Consider the following 21,465-nt stretch of genomic DNA (forward strand, 5'->3'; position numbering starts at 1 on the left):
AGCACTTGGGTTAGGGCTTGTGTTCTACATAGGGTTAGGGTTAGGGTTATGGTCAGTGCAGTCTTGAAATCTTTGTACTTGGGTATTGGAGTGTGGGTTTTATGGTTTGTAATAGCATTAGATTTGGCCTGAAGGTTCGGAAGAGTGTAGGATTTCAAGTACCCTGTATTGGAACTTGGGAATAATGTTGATGGTTAGGGTTAGGTTTACGATTGGTGAAAGGGATATGGATGGAATTCAAGTAACTGATAATTTGCATGTGAGAAGGAAGGTTAGGGTAATTATTTTTATGAGGGTTAGGCATACTGTGGGTTTCCACGTACCTGAGCATTTCAGTGTAGATATAATGTGTAGTGTTTGGTTTGAACTCAGGTTTTGCCTTAGGTTCAAGGATAAGAACAGACTCCTCGTTTCACTACCTCTGTAATGTAGTGTGGGTTTGAGTGTTAGTGTTAGTGTTCAGTTTAGGTTTAGGGTTAGGAATGATTTAGGAATGGAAGTTCCTGGGTTAGGTCTCATGTTAGGGTTAGGTTAGGGGATCAGTGATAGCCTTGGAATTTCTGTGCCTTGCTACTGGAGTATGAGTTTCATAGTTAGTATCAGCATTAGATTTCGCCTTAGGGTTAGCAATAATGTAGGAGTTCAAGTTCTGCTATATTGGAACTTAGGAATCATGTTGTCAGTTATTGTTGTGTTTTGGATTCGTGGCACTGATAGTAATGGAATTCAAGTACCTGGTAATTTGCATGTGATAATGAACATTAGGGCATTTATTTTGGTGAGGGTTAGGTGTACTGTGGGTTTCCAAGTACCTGAGCATTGCAGTGTAGACATAATGGGTAGTGTTTGGCTTGAGTGGAGGGTTAGCCTTAGGTTTACATGTAGTAATAGACTCCGTAATTACCTACCTGTGTTTTGCAGTGTGTGTTTTAAGGTGAGTGTAAATATTAATTTTAGGGTTTCGTGTCAGGTTGATTTAGGAATGTAAGTACCTGCAGTAGGGCTGGTGGTAGGGTTAGGGTTAGGGTTAGGTTTGTGGTCAGTGATGGCCTTGGAATTTCCATACCTGGGTATTGGAATGTGGGTTTCATAGTATCTGCGTTAGATTTGACCTTCCGGTTAGCAATAGTTCAGTATTTCAAGAACTGCTTTATTGGAATTTAGGAATCATGTCAGTTAGGGATAGATTTAGGACTGGTGAGAGGGATACAGATGGAATTCAAGGACCTGATAATTTGCATTTGAGCATGAAGTTGGGGGCATTATTTTTTTAAAGGTGAGGTGGGCTGTTCCACGATCTGAGAATTGCAGAGTAGATACAATGCATAGTGTTTGGCTTGAGTGGAGAGTCAGCCTTACATTTATTGGTAGGAATAGTCTATTTCATGACCTGTGTATTGTTGTGTGGGTTCCATGGTTAGTGTTAGTGTTAATTTTGATTTAGGGTTAGGAATGATTTAGGAATGTAAGTACTCATGGTAGGATTAGGTTAAGGCTTAGGGTTCTGGTCAATTTTAGCCTTAGAATTTCTGTGTCTGGGTATTGGAGTGTGGGTTTTATAGTAAGTGTCAGCATTAGATTTGGCCTTAGGGTTAGCAATCATGTAGGATTTCAATAATTGATGTATTGGAACTTAGGAATGATGTTGTCAGTTAGGGTTAGTTTTAAGTTTGGTGAGAGTGATATGGATGGATTTCAAGTACCTGATAATTTGCATGTGAGAATGAAGGTTAGCGCAGTGGTTTTTATGAGGGTGGGGTGTACTGTGTCCTTTTTCTAGCTCTTTAGAAATACACGACAAATTATTCTTAACTGTAGTCACCCTACAGTACCAGAGAACATGAGCACATATTCTTACTAATTATAATATTGAACTTGTTAATCCACCTTTTCCTATGACCCTTTCCCCCTACCCTTCCTGGTCTCTGGTAACCACTATTATACTCTCTGTTTATATGAGACCAACTTACTGAGCTGCTGCATATGAGTGAGATCATGTGGATTTGTGTTTTTGTGCCTGACTTATTTCACTGAAAATAATAACCTTCAGACTCATCCATATCGCTGCTAATGACAGGCTTTCATTCCTTTTACGGCTGAATAATACTAAATTCTATAAATGTACCACATTTAAAAAATCTATTCACCTCTTGATAGACACTTTGGTTGATTCCATATCTTGTTTTACATTTCCTTTTTGAAAGCTCGATTTTTATTCTTATCAAAGTACCATGCACAGAACTGAGCCAATACTTCTACATGGCTTCTTCCTTTTTAAAACTGATACATAAAAACATAAAAATTGCATATATTAATGCAGTACCATGTGATATTTAGGTATATGGATATATTGTCTAAGACTTAAACAAGATTAAACTATCCTCAACCATTTATCATTGTTCATGGTGAAAACACCAAATCTGCTTTCTTCTAGATTTTTGTGATGCACGGATATGTGTGATATACAGAACCACAATAGTCCCATTACACTTTTTATCTCAAGAATCAACAATCTTCAATTATTTTAGTTACTTATTTTGGTAAGTACTTCCTTATCTCTAAACAGCATGCTTTTGTCTCTGTGTCATGTTCCTCTTCAGTGCCAGGCATTTTCCATGGAGCTCCCACCAAAAACACGACAGTTTCCTTTTTTCTTTCAATCCTATCACATAAATGTGTCTCCTTTTGTTCCACCCTCCAAGTAGTGTTCCATTGCGAGTTTTATGTGATCAATATTCAGCAGTAGCACAATGGTGATTATTCACATCTGAGTCATGAGGTATATTAAGATTATTTTCTGTTTTTGTGCATAAACTGTTTTCCTGAAGCTATTATTTTCAGTGTTTTGGTTTTCTATGCACTAGAAATTGCTCATCTCTGAACTCTTCCTCCAGTTGTACGTGTCTCTCCAATATAGCCAAACACGTGGAATTCTATGAGCTTCTGGAGACTTTGAAACCCAGGGCCTGCTGCCACCTTCCTCCCCTCCCTCTTATGTTGTAGCACCTGTTTCCTGAACTCTGAGTCTTCTGCTTTTCTGATATACTTCCTTAACTGGGAAGAGCATCTTCTTAAAAAAAAAAAAAAGGTGCAGCAAAGAACAATGTTTGATCTGCAAGACTGATTCATCTTTATTTTGTCCTCATACTTGATTGGCAGTCGGCTGAGTATAGAATTCTGGGCTGAAAAATTTCCTCACACTTGTAAAGGTACTGATCACCTGTCTGTACTATCTAGTTTTCTGGTGAGAAGTCCAAAGCCATTCTGATTTCCTCCTCCTCCTCTTCTTCTTCCTCGTCTCCCTGCTTCCTTTTTCTTCTTGCAGTATTGGGGATTGGACCAGAGTTTCACATGTTAGGCAGGCACTCTGCCACTGAGCTGCACTCCAGCCTGTCCTTTTGTCCTTTTTTTTTTTTTAAGAGGAAAAGTTTGTTTTGGCTCACACCACTTTGGTTCTTGATCCTTTGGATATAACTTGTATTTTCCTCTCTGAAGGAAAGTTTTGGAAACTACTTTGTCCCCAGTATACTTTTGTAATCATAATTTTTTATTAGTACATGCTTGCAGTATACAATGTTTACATTCCTTATGTGGAGTTGCTACATGGACATAACATATCTTAAATCCTTTTTTAAAAACGTTGTGATGCTATGCTTTGCTGTCAATCTGATTTCTTTAGAAACGATTTTTAAGAGGCATCAAAAAGAGTGAAAGATAGGTGTTGCATATTGCTGGCTGCAGGAGAGTTTATAAACCAACTTGTTTTTTCATCTTGCTTCATACACTTCAGTATGAATGTGGTCAGTCAGTCAGCATTCTATAATTTAATGTCGTGGAATAAAATATCCTAATATCAAGAAAGTACTCTCACTGGAGAAAAAATGGCTATTACTGTTTATAATTCTTTCATCATATTTCATTTTATAAGTACAGATACTTACTTCCTAACACGGTCTACTTTTACATGTGATGTCCAAGGTTAGACCCAGAGTGCAGTGACTACCCGTAAAGCACTAAAAGAGACCGTATTTCTATCCTTTCTCATAACAATTCCCAATAAGGGAGAGTTCCATATACATCAAACATTTTATGAGGTCTCAGTGTTTTACTCTTGTTTAACTGGCATAGCACAGAGAGGACAAGACTTTGGAATCGGACACACCCAGGTTAGTACTCGGCTCTTGTCAGCTAGGGGCTCTGGGAAAACAGTTTAGTTTTGCTTCTTTCCTTCAGTTGCTCCCCATCCATAGGCTAGGTGTGGAGTATGAAGACATACAAAGTCTGAAGGGGCTAAAGGTGTTGGGGAAGTGGGAAGGGTAGGGGAAAGGAAATAAGGGAAAAGAAAAAAATATGAGAAAATGAAAAAATGGAAATAAAGTATTTGTAAATAGGGAAGGGAGGAGGGGGTGAAGGGAGGGCAGGGTAAGGGGAAAAACGAGAACCAAGACCTGTCATGTAAAGGTACAAGATCCCAATGATGAATGTGACTGTACCGTACACCTAAAATGTACCAATAAACTCAGTGAGAAAAAAAAAAGACATACAAAGTCTGGAACATGGTCAGTGATGAACAGATTAATTGGGACCAAGAAGGCATTTCATCTCATTTTACTCTTCATAATAATAGTTATAGTTCTGGAAATGGTAAGAAGTCATTGAGAAAATCTGGTCAACGGAAAAGACTTTTATCTGTTTGTTTGTTTGTTTTTCCGGTTCCTTTATTCTGCCAATATTTCTAGCTAGGGATTTTACAAGTCTATGTGTAATGCTTATTATAAATAAAAATGTTCGTATGTAATTCATTTCTTAGTCTTATTTTACAATGACTCTTTTGCTTTTAAATAGTCCTCTCCAAAGCACATGAGCAAATCCCCAAAGAGCTATTTTTGGAAAAGAGGACTCCTTCAGCCCTTCTATTTCACCCAATCCACCATATACTTTAATGCTCAAGGGTCTGTGAGCCTGTTCTTAATGTAGTCTGCTCAGGTGTAAAGCTGCTTTAATACTACTCCTCCATAAAGAAGGATAAACCAGTCATTTGTAGGAAAATACCTTGAGACCATACCATTAAGTGAAGTAAATGAGCCATACGAGCTTAAATATTGCATACTTTCTCTTATATGAGAAACTCAATATATAAATAAAATACAAAATAAAAGACAAATAGGAAAAAGGAGAGAGGAAAAAATATTATTGTAATCCCACAATGGACAATGTATCTAAAAGTGTGTACCTTGATTTTCAATAATTGTCTTATGTGCTTTACATGTGTTGTGGCCTATTAGTCTGGTCAGCAATCTGCATACATGATAATTAACTTTATAAGGATTTATAAGGTAAATAAATGAATCTGATGCTGGCAAAAAGGAGGGGAGGAAGGGAAAGGGGAAAAAAGAACTGAGATGTGTTATGTACATGTACCATGTCCCCACAATGAATGTAATCATTATGAACTGCAAACATGTAGTAATAAAAATTAAAAAGAATAAAGCAGCTTTCACAGCTGCTTTGAACAATGAAACCCCACCGCTCAATGTAAATGTAAAGCCTATTTGTCTGCATGACGTTCTCAGTGTCTGTAAGACATACTGTCCAAATGAAACCCTCTTGTGCTGTCTCTTCTGCTAGCACATGTACATTTGGAGCCTGGTTTCACTCTTTCATGCTAAGGTCATATCTCACTCCTCATTGAATCTCCCACCAACGCCAACATGGTGCCATATACCTCGAGAATTCTATAAATACTTTTTGATTGACTAATTAATTGGCTACCACTCACTGCCTTCTCCTTGCCCGCCCACTCACTGGCACAATCCCAGATCAGACTGGAAGCCAGATTTTTTCATAGGAGAAATTTCCATCTAAAAGCAGATGCTGGATTAGTTTTTCTCACTTGGAACCACAATGGCTTCCTCCTGTGATCAAACTGGTACCCGTGTTCCCTCCAGACATAAAGCTTCGAATCTACCAGGGCTCCTTTTTCTTCAGGATTTTAATTTTTTTTAAAAACTCCATGTTGTTCAAAGGATTTTGTAAATTCCTCACAGCAAGTTTACAAAACAAAGAAGGGAGAATGTTACTTTGATAATATTTCACATTAATAAAAAAGCAAAAAGACTAAGGTTTTTCAGATTTCTTGATTGCTAGTTCAAGATGTTCTTCTCTAAGTCAAAGACCAAGAAATTATTGGAATAAGAATTTCTCCTGCGATTCTGTAAAGCAGGCTTCACTTCCACATATTCTGAGGATCATGAGTCTAAGATTAAACAGAAAATAGACTTGATGTGACAGGAAATTGAGGACTTCCAACCCTTTCTCATTGTGAGGTTGGATAGCTAGTTTTTAGGAGAGCTGTCTGCAAAAAGTAAAGTCACCATAGACTTAGTCATCTATAAGTACACCAAAACTCAAAAACATGTGTTAAACTGCCAACAAACTAGACTGCCCTAGTTGTTAAATTGTCTACCAGGAGCATACCAATGACTTTCTCTGTTTTCCCAGGAAATTACCAATAAATGGGGGAAGAGAGCTTGTGATTCACTATTGCTAATTAGGGTGATGGTACGTATGGAAGAAATAATCATCATGATATATATTCATTCATTCACTGACCAGCTCATTGCATATGAATTTATTCACCTAGTCCCCATTCTCTGCACAATGCTTCTATCTAGAAAATTGTGGCTGATGAAAATATATTTCCTGCCCAGTTGGAGGGGCATGGTAGCAGACCCTACACAGTTAAGCGGGGTTGATTCACAAAGACATATATTCATGTTGCCAAGGAGCCCATCTTCCTATCTGTCACTTACTCTCAGATAGAGTGCTTGTGGAACCAAGCTGCAAACATAAGCCACTACTTTAGTTTAAGTTCGATATGTTCCCCAGTGGCCCACATACTAAAGGCTTGTGCCCCAGCCCATGACACTACTGAGAGGTGGTAGAACCTTTCGGAATGGGGCCTCCTGGGCCAAAGTCATCATTAAGGGTGTGCTCTTGAAGGGATATTGGGATCCCAGCCTTTTCTGTCTCTCCCCTTCCTGGCTCACATGTGGTGAACAGGCCTCCTCTTCATGACCCCAGTCATGATGTACTGTGCCTCCACAGACCAAGGCAACAGGGCAAAGCACTGTGTACTGAAACCACTGAAACCGCAAGCCAAAATAAACTTTTTCTCCTTATAAGTTGTTTATCTCAGGTATTTTGAGACAATGACACAAAGCTGACCAAAACAGCCAGTATTTTCTTTTTAATGGCAAAGAAGTTTCAAGAGTCTGATTTTTGAGACAATATAGTCAGAATAGAGAGATCAGAGACTTATACTTGTAAAAAAAAAAACTCAAATTTTTACAAAACACGAGAAAACATGTATGATATCCTGGTTAGCCAATAGATTGCTCCAACATCTCAATTAATGTTCCAATGCAGAAGAAAAAAGCAAACTCTTCAGCTTGACTTTCCAAATGTCTCATCCAGCTCTCATGACCGGTCACCAGGCTCCTGAGATAATCCCAACATTGCAGAGACAACTTGGCGCATCCCAAATATGTGCTAACTTATCCCTCATCCATACTGTTTCTGCTGCCTCAAGGGTACTTCCCAGCACTTCCATTCCAAAGCTCAGATCCTCTAAGAGTTGCTCAGAATCTCACAAATCAGAGGTAGTCTCTCTTGAGCAACTGGCTTCCTGTCATCTCCACTAATTCAGAGTAGACTGTAGAAAGGCAAAAATAACACCCTATCTATACAAATTACCTCACCAACCAGGTATCCTCTCCACTTTGGTGTGATTACTTCTCAAAACCATCCCTGAATGGCCTTGTAGTATAGATAATTCTGTTCTGAGCTGGAATTTCTGAAGATAAGAGGCCAGGGCTTGTAGCCTGATATAATGGAAAAAAGCATTTTTAAGATCAGAGAACTTCAATTTAAACCCCTGCCCCTTGGGTGACATCCCAGGTATCCCTAGGCATCTCTCCAAATTTAACCTGTGTGAGTCTCAGTTTCCCTATTTCCAAAAAATGAATCCAATCCTTCTGCTTTGTTCACTGACTTAAGAAAGCTACATGTGAGCATGTTTTGAGCTGTTCTTTCTGTATTGGCTGCTGTGGCTACACAAATGAAAAGGACACAGATTGCATCTTCAGGGTCCCAGAATGTCCATAAAGAGTGGACAATTCAGCCACTGGGTCAGACTGACCTGCCAGGACACCACGTCACAAGGAATAGTCACTGGGCTACTGCAGCAAGAGAGAGCCTGGTGGGAGCTGAGGGCATGAGAGAAGCCCGTGAGTGTTTCTTGTGGTGGTGGAGCTGAGTAAGGATGGAGCCGTAAAATCAAAGACTCTAAATGCTGATGGGATCAGGACAAATCCCTATCCCATATCCCTATCATGAAGTGGGAACTCTCTTAGCTGAATGGGGCAGGACCTTTCATTAAAAAGAAGCTCTCTCCCTACCCCCGCAATGGCCCTTTCTAAGCACCATGTTGATGGGGAAGATCTTGCTTTCTTCTCCTGTTCCTCCTTCTGCCCCTTTGCTTTTGCTTAGGCCATGGAGGAGAAGTACTTCGAGGTCAGAGAAGTACTTCTAGGAGGCACCCAGTAGCACGGAGAAAAGAAGACCCATAGAGATCCTGCTTTCCAGCCTACTTCAGCCTAGACAGGGTTTTTGTGGATCTTTTGTGCCTCTATCAAGTAAATGTATTGCATTCCTGTATCTATGGTATACAAAGGGCTCTTGTAACTCAACAATAAATGCATCAATTTAAAAACAGGCAAAATATCTAAATAGACATTGTTATGGTTTATATCTAGATGTCTCCCCAAGCCTTATGGACTCTTAGATGGGATTTTCTTCAGAGGTAGCCGGATCTAGAATGTGTGACTGATTCATTGTGCAAGGCTGGGATTGAGAGTGTGTAATTACCAAATCAGTCCACTGACTGGTTTGACAATGCCCTGATCCTGGGAGCCTAGACAGAGTATAAAAGGGGAAGAAAAAGCTGCTAAGGTTTCTTGTTGCTTTCCCTGTCTTCTGCTTGCCACAAACTTATCCTCTGTGATATGCCTCTGCCAAGCCACCCTGCCTCGGAGCCAGCTGATTAAGGACTGAAACCTCTACAAACCGTGAACTAAATAAACCTTTCGTCCTTTAACTTTGGGCATCTGATGTTTTGTTTTAGCATTGAGAAAAGGAACTAAGACAGACATTATACCAAAGAAGATATGTAAATGGACAAGAGCACATGTCGAGATGCATAACCTCAGCAGTTACTAAGGAAACACAAACCAGAGCTTTATAAGATACCACTTCATAAACTCTCAGATGGTTACAACCAAAACAACAAATAATAATAAGTGCCAGTGAGAAATATGAAGAAACTGGATCCCCCGTACATTGCTGGTAGCAATACAAAGTGGTGCAGTTGCTTAAAACTGCTTAGTAGTTTCTTAAAAATTAAGCCATATTTGCTCTATGAATCAGCCTTGGTAACTACTCAAGAGAAATGAAAACAAACATCCACACAAAGACTTATGCACAAAAGGCAGCGTTTCTCATAATAGCCCCCAAACCAGAAACAACCCATATGTCCATCAGTAGACGACTGGATAAAGAAAATGTGGTCTATACGTGCAACAGACTAGCACTCAGCCATAAGAAAGAATGGTACAAACCACAACATGAAAGAACCTCAAAAGCAGGCTAAGAGAGAGGACCAGACACAGAAGACCTTGTATTGTATGTTTCTACTTCCATGAAACATCCAGAAAAAGCTAATTTACAGAGGCAGAAAAGAGATTATGGTTGCTTAGGGGTGGGGATAGAAAAGCAGACTGACTGGAAATGAGCATGAAATTTCTATCTGAAGTGTAAATGATTTCAAATGGGATTACGCTGGTAGTTGCACAATGCTGTAAATCATCAAGCTGTATACTTAAAATGAGAAAATGTTATGGTATATAAAACTACCCTATGAGTGCTTTAAAAAAAAAAACAGCAAAAAGTATTGTTCCTTTTTATAGAGTTGAAAACCAGTTGCATCCAAGCAGCTTGGTTGCTCTATCTCCCTCCTGGCATTGTAGATGGTGGTTAAATGTTCCCAGAGACTGCTAAGTGGCCACATTCTTTGCTCCTAGAATAAACTCTACAGGTTGCAGGGGTCAAGGTTGGGACAAGAGCAGCAGCTTTCAAGGCTCCTATTTCTTCTGTGCACCAGAATCCCTGGGGGAGAAGTAGAGCTTTCTAGATGCACATTCCCAGGCCCTACTCTGCAATACTGGGCCAGCAGTTTGGGCATTCCCAGAAATCTGCACTTTAAGAAGCCCTCTTCAGAGAACAAGAATCCACACTGAGAATGCATATCACAGAGGTGTCCGGGAACACTGCAAGAGATGTAGGAATGTGGGGTCAAGAAAGTGGGTACACATCTGAGCCTTAAACTGAGCTACTGCAGTGAAGTCAGGAACCACATCCAGAAGGAAGAGGAGGTGTTATTCAAAAGAAAAGTCAGGCAAGGTAGCCCCAAGCCCACACCTAGCATTTGCGAGGATATGGAGACATTAACGGCCGGGACATAGATCTTCAACATTTATCATGTGCCAGGGGCTATTTAACAAAGCATGAGAAACAAGATCCTGAAAGGGAACTAGATAATTTGCTGAAAAGGGGACACTGAGTTGAAGATGATCTGAGGGATGTTGAGACAAGGCAAGATTTGAAAAAGGGTTAAATGGATGGGGTTTGAAGGAAAGAGAGAAGCTAAGTGTTTTGGATGTTTTACTTCCTTCCTGGTAAGGTACTGCCACCAAAAAAACCAGAGAAGAACTGGAGGTGACTAATGAAGAGGAGTAACCTGGCATTAGAGGGTCTGAGTTTCAAGGACCTATGGTGGCATTTAGATGAAGGGTGGTAGCCACAGGCAAAGACCAGAAGCTCAGAGGCTGATAGGGAACAGCCTCACGGATGACCAGTTCTCTTGTCACTGGTGGGGAAAAAAATACCTGACACCTGCAGTTTAAAAGAGGAGAAATTGATGTGGTTCACGGTTTCAGAGGTTTAGTCCATGGTCAGCTGGAACATCCAAGGCAGGAACATGGCGGCAGAAGAGAACAGTGGAGCAAAGCTGCTCGATTCATGGTAGCAGGGAAGCAGACACAGAAGTAGAGTGCTGGCGAGAAACATACCTCCAAAGGCTCAGCCCCAGAGACCCACCTCTTCCCCTCAGGCCCCACTCCCTAACAGCGCATCCAGCTATGAGTACCGGTGGATTAAACTGCTGCTGAGTACACCACCCCTGTGAGCCAACCACGTCTCCAGGAGTCTCTTCATCCACTCAAACTGACAAAAGATTCAACATCACGGGGGACTTCTGGGATGAAGTTACCACATTATCTGTCCAATAGTAACACCAGCCTCAGGATTCTTGGGATGATTAAATAAGATGAGGAGGTGAACTTTATGAACTATAAAATGATGGGTAAGTTTATCATTGCAATTTCTCTGCCAATGCTCCACAGCACTCATCACTGTGATCTGTACCCAGTGAGCCAGGAAGTAATATTGTAAGTGTCACCACCTTTTCTATCCTCCAAACACAATGACCATAACTTCTCCCATGTCATGCTGCTAAGGTGACAGAACAAATTAACTGCCAAAACACTGGTGATTAAAAGCATTCAAGGAGTTATCATTTCATACCATCACTCATTTCTCACAATGTGACTAGAAATATTTTACTTTGTTAGTTGTTATCATTTCAGTGCTAAAATGCTGTGCCTCTCTAAAATAATGCATAATATGGTTTGCTGAAATTCCTCTAATCCCAGAATTCACTGGCATCCCTTGTAAGATGTATGCATGATTGAACAACACTTTCAGGAACTCTCTTACAAGAAAAGGATAAAGAAAAATCCTAATCATGTTCATCCAGTTTTATGCATAGAGATTTTCAGCAAGCTCAAGTTTGATCATCTGAGGAAAAACAGGCAGGTGATTCAAGCATTTGCTCACCTCCAGCTCTCTCTGGCTTCTTCATGTATCTCTAGCTTCCTGAGTCTATTTTTATATGTAACTTCAAATTTTTATTTTAGCACAGAATTTTAAAACAGTGCTATGGGTGACCAAAAGACTATAGGTTCTTTTTTGCTCTCTGGACTAAAATTAAAGGGAAAAGGGAAAAGGGTAAAAGGGAATGCACAGGATAGGAGATATGGGAGGAACAGATGGGAGGAAGAGGAGGAGGCTACTAAGGAAGGTCCAGAAGGAAGAAGCACTTGTCAGTTTACCTCTAAACTATGTGCAAAGCACAAAAATCAATTACTGACTTTGGAAGATAAACAATAGCGGAGAAACTAAGGAAAAGAATCAAAACATGAAAAAGGGACTCATTAGGGAAGGAGGGAGTATGCCAGCTTTCCACTACTATTTCAAAATATCTTGGAGGACCAGGGATTTAGCTTAGTGGCACCGTGCCTGCCTCCCAAGCATGAGGTCTTGAGTTTGATCCCCAGTACTGGTAAAAAAAAAAATCTTGGATAATTAACTTAAAAAGAGGAAAGGTTATTTTGGCTCATGGTTTGGTGGTTCTGGCCCATGGACAGTTGGGCAGGTGTCACAGCAACAACACGTCATTATGGGAGTGCATGGTGGAGGAAGGCGGGCAATGCACTCACCACATGACCAGGAACAAAGAGAGGAAGAAGAGAGGGCTGGGGTCCCAATATTCCCTTCAGGGGCCCACCCTCAAAACCTTACTTCTTCCATTGGCCCCTCCTCCTAAAACCTCCACCACCTCCTAGTAACATGAAGCTGGGTCTAAGCTTCTAACACAAGGGCCTGTGAGGGACATTTAAGAGCCAAGTAGTAACAAAAGGCCGGGTGTAATGGTGTGTGCCTGTAGTTCTAGCTAATTAGGAGGCAGAGGCAGGAGGGTGACTCGAGTCTAGGAGTTTGAGGCCAGCTTGGGCAACACAGTTACAGTCTGTCTCAAAAAGGCAAAACAAAACAAACTATATTTAGGAGTTGGAGTCTTTAAGAGTGACTAGGTTATTAAGAGGGATTAATGCCTTTCTCGTGGGAGTAGGTTAATTCTCACCAAAGTGATGTATCACTAATGGGCTGTTATAAGCTAGCTTGTTGTAAAACAACTCTGCCCTTGTACTTTCTCCTCACACACTGGTCTGCCCATTCACCTTCTGTTTGTTGTGCTGAGGACGAAGGCCCCAGCAAGACATTGCCCTTGTGCACTTGGGACCTCCCATCTTGCAGAACTGTTGCTGTTTTTATTTCTTCTTTCTTGCCAAAGTTAACTTGAGGTCAGAACTGTGCAAGGGTTGCAAGCAACACACAGTCAGAGAGAACCCCTTCCTTTTGGCCAGAGGACCCAGAAAAGAGGCCCACGCAAATAACGAGTGCAAGAAAGTGCAGGGTTTGATTTTGTTGTTGTTCTCAATTTTTTGTACCTGGGTGGCCACTTATAGGAATCTGTGGCCTATGGACAAACTGCAGCTCAGGCAGCTAAAACTTTCTCTGACAGAAACATGTTCTTGTTTGTCAGGAGGAAAAGGGGGAGCCTCATGGTCTAGGTTGTAGGAAGAATCTCTGCTATTTTTTTCACTGACTGCTTTGTCCTGAGGAAAGAGGGCCTTAGACATGGGGAAACTATACGGTGGCAGCCTGAGCAGCTAAAACTTCAAGAGAAATCCAATCTTCCTGGTCAAAACAATAGGCAAAAGGGTTCACAGATGGATGAAAGAATCCCAGAGAGAAGAGAGCTGTGTAATGCCTCAATTTTGTGCACGTCTAAGTCACGCATGAACAATACATATGAACTGTGTTAGAAACTACTGCTCAAGTCCCAAGTGAATCCTACATACTACAAGGATGGAACCCAAAGCAGATAACAGAGGCTTGAAAATCAAGCTGATGTTGAAACCACTGCCCACAGAATGAAAAAAAGTGAGCATTTTCTAAGGGACACATGAAGGACCAGAGAAATGGAAGCAGTTAAGAGTACCAAGATGACATGGATGTTGAGATTAGTACACATAGAGAAGCTGTCTTAACTATGATCAAGGAGATGAAAATAAACACTCTGGGGATGAAGGAAAGGAGGAAGTTCTTAGCAAATGTAGAAATTAAGGAAGAAATGAGTGAAAGCTCTAGAACTGAAAACACCATAACAAATCAAAAGTTCATGGGAAGGGCTCAATAGCAGGATGAAGATGACAGATAAAAGTATCCATGAACACGGTGATATAATACTACCTAATCTGAAGAAAAGACAGAAAACATTTTGGAAAAAAGAAAAGAGTAGAGTCAAAGGCATGGGGAACCATACTGAAATATCTCACGTCAGTGTCGCTACTGCTCCATGCCAAGAAAGAGATTGAGGAAGAAAACCTATTTTAAGGAACAATAGCCAAAAACTTCTTAAATTTGGTGAAAGCCTTTACAGACTCAAACAGTGTTACCTGTCTGGTAATTACACACACAAACACGCACGCACGCGCGTCCTTCATCCAAAGGGGAGAGAAATAAACATGAGTAAAGATGTAAGTGTGATGGGCTTTTTAAAAGAGGTGTCATAAGTACCAAGACCTTAAGTCTTTAAATGTCTTCCCTTAAACCAGAAGAACAAGCAGTTATGAGAACTACCTCAATAAACTAGTTCATTTCCCAATTTAAGCTAGATAATCTGCCACATGATTGACCCTTGACTTTTGGTCAGAAACAAGCAGGATGAGCTACAACAGTTTTCAGATTTTTATTTTGCATACAGCCATGAAGAAGTTTGTAAAATGCTCTTGCACATTTCTGGATTGACATTTTAAATTTTTTGCCAAAATATGAGTTATAAAGAATGTAACTGCCAGCACTCTGTAAATATTGACATGTAAAAGTAAGATGAAATCATCATTATTCATTTTTAAAGAATACATGAATAAGTTGCTCTTTAGCAGTCATGAATTTTGCAGAATTCCATCATCTCTGTGAATTTTTATTTTTATTTTTGAATTATAGAAGTGTACCTTAATTTTATGTATTTCATTCTTTTTAATCTTTTACTCATTACCTATACTTTTCTGTATCAAAAAAAGTTTTTTTTGGCATTTTGGCGGGGCGGTTGAGACAAGGTCTCACTATGTAGTTGAGACTGACCTGAAACTCATTATGTAGTCCAGGCTGGTCTCGAACTCACAGCGATCCTCCTGCCTCGGCCCCCGAGTGTTGGGATTACAGGCATGCGCCACCACGCCCGGCTGTTTTCTGTTTTTGTTTTTTCAAAAATTTTTATTTAATTTTAATTCAATGGTCAAAATGATTTTTGAAAGTCTCTGATACCATTATTACTATTATTCATGGGATTGCTCATTTAATTTTAATTCAGTGGTCAAAATATTTTTTAAAAGTCTCTCGTACCATTATCATTATATTTAGAACGCAACTCATCAAAGCAACACAAACTATAAAATTGGACAGCTACCAATTGTAAACAAAATGTAACACAACTTTTCATTAGAAGTTCTCATCTTCTGAGAACTCTTGTTTTTCAATTATTGCATGTATATGTGGATAAATGTATTTATTACTAAAATGTGTCAAGGTTGAGGATCAACTGATTTGAACTTTTTAATCAGTGTAATGGTGGGAAGCACAAATAAGGTGATGGAAACGTATGAAAATTTTGTTATGCAAATGTCATGTCATGTTTATGAACTCCTTCTGAGTTACATGCTAAATATCCCACAGTGGGATGTTTATGTTAAATAGCAGGGTAAGGATAAACTGAGTAATACAAACTTAGTATACTAACTGCACCATCTGGGTTGTCTCAGTCATTCAGTCTTTGACGGTTTATTTTACAGCTCTGTAGAGATAGAAATTAACTTGGGAAAACCTGATAGTAAGGCCAATAATTACTGTCTGTAGACATGCAAACCAACCAACCTTATCCTACGGAAGTTCAACTGACTTTCCCCTCTCACCACGGAAAAAGCTAGTTTTTGTATCTATTAAAGAAATTCATCTCGGTTTTGTTATAATTGGTCTTCTTTGAACTGATTATAAGGACTTTCTGGTTTTCTCATTCTTAAAATAACTTTTTAAATGCTCCCTTTTGTTTGTATTACACTTATGATTTTATCCTCTTTTAAAGCCTATCCTTTAACATCAGCTTATTTGATTAGGTTGATAGCTAATCTTCCCCTATTAAAGATTCAGAAAACACTTGATTTGCAGAAAGATTTCTGCCTAAGCACTGGAGTCATTCACCACCTCCCTCCTAAAGCTAAACTAGTGTTCTGAAAAGTCCCCTTTTGCTCTCCTTATCCCTTGGGTTTTTACATCCTTAGGCAAGGCAAAACAATGTACTAGAAAGGGTCAGATATAATTTTTAGTAAGGTGGCTTAGACATGGGCTATCCATACACAAAATGAGAGAAAGGTGTTACAGGAGAGGAGCTGAAAAAGAGAAACTGCACCTCTGTTACAGAGCCACTCTGAAGAAGACCAGTTAAAGGAAAAAAGCACATGCAGAAGATGAGGATTTTGAAATTGATCTTCTCACAACACTTCTGCAGGTGCACCTTGGGGAAGTCTTTGCATATGGTAAATGTACACAGCCTGAAGATTGCTGAACCACGGAAAGAAGCACAAAAATGAGTTTCACTTTGCTATGGTTTCTATGTGATTTGTCTTTGCCAAAACTCACACTCTAACTTACAACCTAAAAGCAGCAATGTTGGGAAGGTGATTACATCACTGGATAGTACTCCAATCACGAACAGATAACTATTTTTACTGAGAGGTATTAATTGGGTCAGTGCTCTCCAGACTGGGTTAGGTATAGGAAGCTGTGGGACTCTAGGGACTGACTTACTAGCTCTCTTCAGAGCAGGCTGTTATAAACCAGACATGTTATAAACCTTCATGCACATGGTCCTTTCCCTTTCCATTTCTCTACCTTAGATGACATAGCACAAGGCCTCACCAGATGCAGAGACCTGATCTCGAACTTCCCAGTCTCCAGCACCGTGGGCCAAAACAAATCTCTTCTGTTGATAACCTAGCCGTACATACTTTCGGAACAACAAATGCACTAAGAAACACCCTTAATTCTATACTATTTGAGTCACCTTCTTTTTTAAAAAAATTCAATTACTATAGAAATTTAATTAGATAGCCACCTGCCTGTCCTTCAGAAGGACAGAGAAGAGGAGTCCTAATGAAGGGAGAGGCTGTTCGGAAGGAAGATGGAAGGAGGGAAATGGAGAAGCGTCCACTGCAGGAACCCTAACAGCCAGCAGGTTCCTAGTCACTGCCCATAGGCCCCATCCTCTAATTCAGGTAAATTAGATGTGAGTTATTCAACTTACAAATTTGGGTGGGACATAAACACTCAGACTATAGCAGTTTCCAAAGTAATATCATGTAAAAGGACATCCCCCCCTCCACCTAACTACACTGCACATTACAAACACACCGAATAAAACATCCACCACTTAAAACCTGTTTAACCTGATTCTGGAAAATGTGATTGGCCAGTTTTCTTGGTGTGGCCCCAATCTGACGGCTGCTTGTTGCCACAAAGTTAAATAATACATTTATTTTACAAGATCCCAGTAATTCTTCTGTGAATAACCCTAAATAGAAACAAGGTAGGAAATAAGGAGGACAATCACTACAGTAGGTCTTTGGAGATTTCCATTCACAGCTTAGATATCATCTTCTGTTCATTATTTATTTTTTCTCATTGAGTTTATTGGTACATTTTAGGGATACAGTACAGTTACATTCATCATTGGGATCTTGTACCTTTACATGACAGGTCTTGGTTCTCATTTTTCCCCTTATCCCTGTCCTCCCTTCTCCCCCTCCTCCCCTCTCCATTTATAATCACTTTATTTCCATTTTTTCATTTTCATCTTCTGTTCCTTATATCTCCCCTCCCTGATCATCATTTCTGCAACCCCAGGGATACACACTGGTTATACAATGGTCATTCAACATAGAAGAAATGAATAAATTATCAATGGACTCCAGAACTTCATGTGAAATGATACAAAGTAAGCGAGGTTATTTTTCCACTCAACTGTGCAGAAGTGAAGAAGTCAGCCAACCAATGCTGCCTATGTACTACAGGGTTGCAACTGATGTCTCCAGCACCTGGCTTCTCCAGGAACCCGCCTGCTCCTTAGCACCGCCATGAAGACCACCCTACTTCTATTTTCAGTCTCCCAGTCTTATCCTGCTTTAATATCCCATCCTATCAAAATCACAGATAATAAATTAGACTCTTATTTAGCAGAATAGCCTTTAAATTCTGAGCAGCTAAGGGCTAACAGGAGCCTGGAAGTTACCTAATGCACCCATTCATCAGTTAAGTGTGAAATCTGAAGTACAGACTACTCTACCTTCTCCAGGTGGCTGATGAGAAGTCAGGACTGTAGAAAGATGTCTAATTCCTAGATAGGGCAAATGAAGACCCCATTCATGGAGAAAAGTTCTTCCTATGATTTTAGACAATTTTCTATGTTTCTTCCTGTGTAGACAGAAGGAGGCAGACAATGAAGGCAGGGGGACCTACTAAATAATTTCTTAGTTATATAAGCCAGTTTCCTTGAGGGGGGAAAAGGACCTATAAAGAGAAACACCAAACAAGATAGAATTCCTCTGGACATAAAAGCTCATGTAACAAAAGGGAAAATGTTACATAATTTTACTTATATAAGGTATCTAGAAAAGATAAATCCATACAGGCAGAAAGTGGAATGGTATGTACTCATGGGAGTGATTATCTCATGACACCGAGTTTGGGATGATGAAAAATTCCACAGAAGGATAGTACTGATGATTGCACCACACGATGCTTATATTTGATGTCACTTAATGATGTATTTGATTGTACACTTAAAAAATGGCTAAGATGCTACACTTTATGATAGGTACATCTTACCAAAATGAAAACACATTTACAAAATTTCTTGTAAGAACTCATTCTGAGCCTAAGATGCTCCCCTCTTCCTTCAGAAGCACAAGTAGAAACAGCCCAAATGAAGTGACAAAGCTCAGAGCCTGAACTGAGGGCCAACCTAGAATCTGCTTAGAGCTAAAGCCAGATTTCCAATTGACTCATCATTACCAAAATAAGCAAACTAAATCATATTAGAAATACCGAATACCCAGCGGGATACAACACAAGGGACATTTTAGTGAACTTTAGCACTGCTCATATACCTTACTTAAAGCAATAGCCATTTGGTCAAATAAAGTTGTCTTCTGCCCATGCTATACCCATGTTATCTAACAGAAAAAAAGACACTTGTGAATCATTGGGTTATAATGTGAAATTAGGTTGGGAATTTGAGATTAGTGTTTTCCACACTTAAGACATCGAAAAAGTAGACAATACCATTACAATTTAAGTAAGTAAGAAGTCTGAATCTCAGATTTAGTCACTTTACCCTGGGTTGAAGGACTGAAAAAGCCAGGTATACATCATCAATGTACAACTCAAAAAATAATCCATTTTTTTCCTATTAGAACACATGGCAATTCACATTCACACCACAGAACCCTTGCCAAGATACACGGAAAAGAAGTCTTTAAAGCAGTGCTCTCTGTAATAGTGAAACATGGGAAGCAATCCAAATGCCTGTCAACAAAAAAACAGCTAAATAAATTGTTGGGTATTTGTTTTAAAATTATACAATTTTATGTAACAACATGGGTAATTCTTAAAAACTTAAGTGTTGAATTTCAAGAAAGTGAGATTATACGTACCTTTTCTAGAAATCAAAAAACATGCCAACCTAAATAACATGTTGCTTAGGAATTCATACATATGTCATGAAATTGTTTTACAGTGAAACCAGGGAACGATTTACACAAAATCCAGAGTTAAGAGGAACACAGAGAAAGGTACAGGATGAGTACAAAGAGGCAACACGATCAGTAACAATCTAGCTTTTCTTTGCCTCAGCCTCCTGTATATTTTCTTTAACAGTTTTACTGAGTTACAGTTCACATACCATACACTTTAAAGTGTACAATCTGTTTTTGTATATTCACAGATATGTGCAACTATCACTACAATTTCAGAATATTCTCATCAGTTCAAAAACAAACTCTGTATCCTTTATCTATCACTCCCTTACCAAATCTGCCTCCAACCGCCATCCCTAAGCAACAATTAATCTACTTTCTGTCTCTGTAGATTTCCTTATTCTGGATATTTCCATATGAATGGAATCATACAATATGTGGTGTTTTGTGACTGGCTTCTTTCACTTAGCATGTCTTCAAGTTTTATTCAAGGTGTAGCAGGTACAGCATTTCATTCTTTTTTATGGCCAAATAATATACCCTTATATGGATATGACACGTTTTATCTATGCATTCATCAGTTGATGGATACTTGGGTTACTTCCACTGTTCGACTATTATGAATGGTATTGTTATAAACATCTGTGTACAGGTTTTTGTGTGGATATATGTTTTCGTTTCTCTTGAACATATACTTACAATGGAATTACTAGGTCACTAATTAGCTAAACACTACTGGTTGCTGCTTACCTGAAAAGCTGTCAAACTGTTTTCTGAATGAGCGCAACATTCCTGCAATGTGTGTGAACTTCCAATTCCTTCACATTCTCACCAACACTTGTTAGGACCTGACTTTTTAGTTAGAGGCCTGATGGAGAGAGCGAAAAGGGGCCTCACTGTGGTTTTGGTTTGCAGTTCCCTGATGACCGCTGATATTGGGCATCTTTTCATGGATTTACTGGTCAACTGTATATCTTCACTGGTGAAATATTTATTCAGATCCTTTGCTCACTTTTAAATTGGGCTACCTTTTTATTAGTGAGATGCTTTTTTATATATTATGGGTACCAGTCCCTTCCCAATACATGATTTTCAAGTATTATTCCCATGCTATGAGTTATCTTTTTACAACTACCTAGTTCTTAAACCTTAGTTTAAAACCTGGTGATGGATCAATAGGTGTTCACTTGAATTATAATATTCAAAACTTACATAGACAGAACATGTTTTTGTATAAAATATTACATAACTGATTAAAACTTATGCTTAAAGATGACTGTTAAAAACATTCAAAGCAAAATAAAAATATAATGCCCCAAATAAGCTAATGCTATTCTTGAGAGTATTTGACCTAACTCGCAGGCATAATTTAGGGTCCTAGAGAATCTAGTCCATTATCCTTTTGGAAAGATCCTCTCTGAACACCTGCTTGGGGTGAGTAGGAAATCCACTCCCCTCTCCTTTCTTGTTTGTATTTTTCCCTCCTTCCCTACTTGAAGAGTGGTTTTTATAGATTTTTAATGTCTGGTTAAAAAGAAGAAGAAAAATATTTTGTTCCTGCTGAAAATTATGTGGACCTCAAGCTTCAATATCTACAAATAAAGTGAAACACAGTCACACCATTCCTTTATGTATTGAC

The 21,465-nt window shown here is 39.3% G+C and overlaps 1 protein-coding gene across 1 annotated transcript in view; it reads right to left on the bottom strand.

Moving 5' to 3' along the window:
* Positions 1 to 20,657, bottom strand: part of Cap2 (cyclase associated actin cytoskeleton regulatory protein 2) — a 149,002-nt gene extending 128,345 nt beyond the window's left edge. Inside the window, exon 1 of the mRNA XM_010622909.3 lies at positions 20,577 to 20,657. The gene's annotated coding sequence lies outside the window, so the exon portion shown is untranslated. The remainder of the gene's footprint in view (positions 1 to 20,576) is intronic.
* Between the last annotated feature and the right edge of the window lie 808 nt (positions 20,658 to 21,465).

The sequence above is a fragment of the Fukomys damarensis genome, unplaced genomic scaffold, assembly GCF_012274545.1.
Source record: "Fukomys damarensis isolate Sample0158 unplaced genomic scaffold, DMR_v1.0_HiC HiC_scaffold_10, whole genome shotgun sequence".
NCBI lineage: Eukaryota > Metazoa > Chordata > Mammalia > Rodentia > Bathyergidae > Fukomys > Fukomys damarensis.